Raw genomic sequence first — 6,000 nt, 5'->3', positions numbered from 1 at the left:
CCTGGCCCACATGGCGACACCCCGTCTCTACAAAAATACAAAAATTAGCTGGGCATGGTGGCGCGTGCCTGTAATCCCAGCTACTCTGGAGGCTGAGGCAGGAGAATCACTTGAACCTGGGAGTGGAGGTTGCAGTGAGCCGAGATCACACCACTGCACTCCAGCCTGGGCAACAAAGCAAGACTCTGTTTCAAAAAAAAAAAAAATTAGTTGAACAGGTCAAGTCCAGCGACTAACGTGTGGATGGAAGCTGGTGTAGAAAGCGAGCACTGGCTGTTTCTCTCAGTGTCGTTTCCACAGTGTGAGAACACGACCCCTCTTGCTTTCCACACAAACCTGAGCACACACGTGCCCGCGTGGAACGTCAGGTGGCAAGTTCCTCCTATGAGGTCAGCTGTAGGCAGATGGCCGGTTGGAACTTCAGGAGGAGTCGGGAAGCTTTCCCCCCCAGTCACTCCAGCGTTGCAGGGAGGGTAAGATAAACACCTGCATCTTCCCTACCCCCATTCACAAATCTTTCCTTACACTGTGGTAACACAGGGAGGCACACATACTCCTCTGCACACTGTTTATGCTTTCTGGTAGCAAGCACGTTTAAGTCGCTACAGATGAAGAATATTTCACAAGCAGCCGTGCAAGAGTAGTTAAAATGTCTGTTTATTCATTTACAAACCTAGTAACGTCAGAAGAAACTCAGTGGAAACCTTGCTTGGTGGAGACAGTGCACAGTGTTAGTGCCACATTCACAGGGGCAGAAATGCTCGGTCACCCTGTGCACCCAAAGTCACCAAGGATCTCTAGAAAAGATCCCACTTACTGAAGTGCCTCGGATGTCTTCAGGGCCACATTGTAACTACACAGGAACAGAGAAGACCTAAGCTGAACTGCACACTGACAAACACAAACGATGAGTCACAGGACTCTACAGTAATTACAATGGCATTTTTATACATCCCAAGTGTTGACCAGAGAGTAAAGTGTTAACTGAGCTGCTAGAAAACCCTTCACTGAAAGAGCTTTCTAGCCCACGCCCATTGTTCTGAGGAAGGAGAGGCTATGTGGGGCGGATGGGAACCCACACGCTGAGATGAACTTTTCTCTTTCTTCCAATCTGCACCCACCATCTGACATTCTGGAGTGTAAGGCACTAGAACCTGGCTTAGAGAATAGCAGGGCTCTAAGCTCCAGTTCTTGGTGTGCAAAGGAAATTCTGACATAGATCTTTTGAAAGAGATGCTAAAAAATCCTCCCTATCTCCTGTAATTTCTGTCTTTGACAGGAAAACAAGAAGGCAGAAGATGGTTTGAAAGGATAAAAACAGGTGCATCTAAGAATGAGAAAAATGGCCCATGAAGAAATGTGTAACTCTCCAAGAGATGCAGACACTCTGCTCGGAGAAGTCAAGAATCACAAACAACTCTTGATGTTTTATGGACAAAGGGGAGGCAAAGGCATACAAAAATACTCAGTTATCTTGAAAAAGAGTGTACTGGTAGTGATCAGGGCTGCAAAGACGAGCCCGGTATTGACAATGGGGGAGCCTTACAACTCAGCACCTTGAAGTGTTGGCCCGAAATGGTGGCAGGGAGGAGGTGCTGACGGAGACCCATGGGCACCACTTACTGTGTGTACACAGGGCCTGGGGCAAGCCTCACACATCTACCATTTCTTCCACTCAACTGTGCTTCTCCTGAATCCATGTGCCTGAAATGACATGTGCAAGGTGAACATTCTTTATACTGTGCTAATACTGCTTATATCAATGTTTGTGATGGGTGTTTGGGGGATGGGGTGCAGCAGGAAAATTAGAACGGCAGGAGGTTCTTATTTATTATTAACCACTGTTGACCAAACCTCTAACTTAGATTTTTTTTTTTTTTTTTTGAGACAGAGTCTCACTCTGTTACCCAGGCTGGAGTGCAGTGGTGCAATCTTGGCTCACTGCAATCTCTGCCTCCTGGGTTCAAGCGATTCTCCCACCTTGCTGGGCCTCCCAAAGTGCTGGGATTACAGGAGTGAGCGAACACACCCGGCCAACCAAGCCCCTATCTTAGATGTTAAAGAAGACCCTGATTGATCACACTGCCGAAGCAAGAGAGACATAAAACTGACCCTTGTAGCTAACCCCTGAAAGCAAGCCAACGCAAATTGCTCCACCAGGCCAGTATTCTAGGGCCAATATGGAAACTGCGGGTCACAGAAGATTCCCTTCTATTTCAGGTTCTCAAAAAGTGGTGTAGACTCAGCCAAATGCCAGGAAATGTGTCCCTACACCAGAGGAGAAGCAGAGCCAGAAATGAAGGCTACAGGTTGAGTGCTTCCTGTCAGCGAAGCACTCAACGCTCTTGGAAAGCTGCCATCATTCTTGCACCACTACTGCCACCAAGACGGTGGCGAGGGAGGACGCTAAATTTCAAATACATGCAAAGACAGGTAATATACTGTGGAAGCTGGAGGTTTACTTTTCATACACTTTAGTTACTTTCTTGGAAACAGCAGTCCAGGAAAGCAAGCAAACAGGTAGAACTCCGGCTGTGCATGAGGAGATGATCCAGGGCCAGTGTGCCTCCCAGTGAGAACCAAACAGGAGTGGCCAGGCTCTACTCCTGGGGCCAGAGTGAAACCGGGGTTTAATCACTGGGCAATGTGGTCTCTGTGTCTCTGGCCTGAATGAGATCTCTTGAATGTGGGGGGACAGGGATCCCTGGAAGAGCGTGAAAAATACAGTGGTCATTGTGCAGTTCTCTCTGCTGGAGCCTGTCCTGCCCTCATTTGAGGTGCTGTGACAGCAATGCAAGGTGAAAGGAGATCAAATGGCCCAGCTTAGCAGTTAGTGTTTGTCCCTTTTTGCTCCTCAGAGTTCCTGAATGAGAGATTTTCTGGCTTCAGTACCAACGATCACAGAAGGAACATCTTCCTGATGCAAGCTTAGATGGAAGTCAATGACCCTGGCAGTGCTAAGAAAAGAAGTCACACGTGGTCTGACAATGAAGGGGAGGTAACTAAGGGCATTTCAAGGGAGGGGAAGGCCCACGGAAAACTGGCAACCCTCAACCCTGGGTCTCCATCTGTTTATGCCAATACACGTTGTGTTCCTAGGTTCGGATGGCATACACCGACAAGAGAAGGCAGAGACCATCCTCCATGGTGAGCACAAAATGCTATGACAGGTAATTGCAGCGAGAAAAAAGCACCCAACTCCATAAAGCCAAGTACAGTCACATACAAGTACAGCCAAGTACAAGAGTCCAGAATCCTTCAAATCTCTAGGGAGAGAAGACAAACAGGCTCCCCGGAATGAGCTGAGACACAAGGCAAACCCTTGGAAATGACACACAGATGAGGACGCTGTGGTTGTCCCTCCTTATTCCTGCTGGATTTGCAGCCACGGCTCTGCATCTGGGGCATCTACTGGCCCCCTCTGTTCACTCAAGAGGCCACTGCCTCTCAGGAGTCCAGAATGCTCCGACGTCTGACACCGATGGTCAGGAAGTTATGCTGCCCTCTCCTCTTGACCAGCTAAGAGGCTTGGACACTAGACAGAGGCAAAGCAATTATGTCAGAAGCAGGGGAGTCATTCACTGTCAGATCTGTCTGTTCGAAGAGCTCACATTAGACCAATTACAGAAAGCCACCAGACTCACACAGCCTATATTTTAATGAACCAGGAGAGACTTCAAGGATGAACTCTAAAGTGCTACAAATCTGTATGTTTGGGGCACTCAATAAACAAGTGATGTCCTAGAAGATCAACATCCCGTTGGTCTTAGGAGTATGACCCTATTCACGGACAAGGTGTTTCAACTGACAGCCTGAGTGCTCACCCCTCCATACTCCTCTCCTAGCAAGACAAGCACTCTGTTGCTCAGAGGGGGAAACGGACATCATTTAACAGGAGGCCAGGGTTCTAGTTCAACAAACAGTGTATAATTTTGGACACAGCATCAGATTTCCTGACTTCTTAGAAAGGACAGCTAATTAAAAACATGTCAATCTCTGGTAATTAGTTGGAGATTAACAAGGGCAGAAGAGAATCCAAGTCTTTTTTTTTTTTTTTTGAGACAGAGTCTTGCTCTGTAGCCCAGGCTGGAGTGCAGTGGCGCGATCTCGACCTCGGCTCATTGCAAGCTCCGCCTCCCGGGTTCACACCATTCTCCTGCCTCAGCCTCCTGAGTAGCGGGGACTACAGGCGCCCGCCACGGCGCCCGGCTAATTTTTTGTATTTTTAGTAAGAGACGGGGTTTCACCGTGGTCTTGATCTCCTGACCTCGTGATCCGCCCGCCTCGGCCTCCCAAAGCGCTGGGATTACAAGCGTGAGCCACCGTGCCCAGCCGAGAATCCAAGTCTTAAAACTCTATGTGGGATACACTTCTGATGAAGCTTCTATTTGACTAATATACTGTGATGATGGCACTATTCAATTTTAAACTACGGAGACAGCTTTTATTCTTTCGATTTGGATCCTGGTAAGTGGTGATACTGCTATGTAACAGTTAAAGCACAAATGTATTGCCAAAGTTAAGTTTGAAGAGTTTTGTCTATGTGTAACTAAATTCTGGATTCAATTACAAATACATTTTCCTTTACAAAGATGGCTTTGGAGGGGTGCAAATGCTACGTGTCTGGAAGAGCAGGGGAGGCCTGCAGCTCCCAGTCAGCCGTCTCCATCTTTGGAGGTAAGTCTGCTCCCTGCTGGTAACGCCTGCATATGCCCAAGGGCCTGTTCCTCCTCTCCCAAGGCACTCACAGCTGCTGTTCACTGGTCCACCCTCCAGCCGGCAACACCTTTCCTCCTCTCCTCCTCTCTGCCTAGAGGCAGCATCTCTCGGCTAGTTAAGTACACACCTGCTCTAAGACAACTAGACCCCCAAACAGAATTCTCATCATATGCTCCTTTAATAAGCCAACTAGAACTGTCCAAAAAGGTGGACACTAAAGTCAGTAATCACTAGGAGTGGTCTAGTTGGGGAAATGGCAAGAAATGTCTAGAAGGAGCCAGCCTAAGTGGGTAAACAGAGATCCCAAAGAAACACCAGAGAAGGCAGACACCTGAGCATTTTAACCTGCTCTAATGAAATGGAAGGATCTCCCTTAATACACTTATAGACCTAACAGAGCTAATGCTTCCAAGATACCAATACACCAAAGGTTAGAGTTTAGCTAACCAAAATGTTTTATAGCAGTTTGTTTGCACTTAAAAAAAGTCAGATTAGGGCAGTTGATATGCAAGGGGAAAATGAAGTGTTGAGGCTGGACTGCTGATATCTAAGTTTCACCTTGGGAAAAGAGACACTGCCTGAAAGTGCACGGCACTCCTGGGCACGCACGTCGTCTTCCAGAGGATATGGAAGGGTGGGTGGAGGGAAACAAAGAGCCTGGGGTGAAAGGAGGAAAAGCAGTCTCTAGCCTTATGCAATGTACAACCCTTGGACTCAGAACTCTCAGTGGACTAATGTGGGTCACCTCTGCGGAGCTCTGCTCTGTGCTGGAGAGTCAAACCCAGGATTCTGGCAGCTCTCTGGAACTCAGCACGGCCCACAAGGTTGAAGGGCCCAGGACAACACACCTGATCCCTTTCCCTCCCTGTTCTAAAAGGAGAGAAACATGACTTTATGGGCCAACTGTGAAGGGGACAGGTGAGGCTGACCTGACAAAGTCAGGCACACTGGGAGAAGAGGAGGGAAGGACGGCTGAACTTTGGACAGCTGAGAGAAAAGCAGCATCGTTTCCACAGCAGACCACTCAGCGTCACTGCGGCGGGGACATTCTGAGGTCAGACCCTTTTGACTAGGAAAAGCAACACACAAGGCAACATGGTTTTTCCCTTTCAACCACTGTGGCTTACTTGCTTACTCAACTAAGAAAGAAAAAGCAACCTTATTATAGAGATCAGCAAGAGATGAAGAAAATTATAGGGAGGCTGCCCTGGCCCAGAGGTCTGCTAACAACTTCTGCAGGGAGGATGAGGGTGGTGCCCGGTTAACTGCTTATCTCCACTA

The sequence above is a fragment of the Papio anubis genome, chromosome 18, assembly GCF_008728515.1.
Source record: "Papio anubis isolate 15944 chromosome 18, Panubis1.0, whole genome shotgun sequence".
Classification (NCBI taxonomy): Eukaryota; Metazoa; Chordata; class Mammalia; order Primates; family Cercopithecidae; genus Papio; species Papio anubis.
This window is presented reverse-complemented; position numbering follows the sequence as displayed.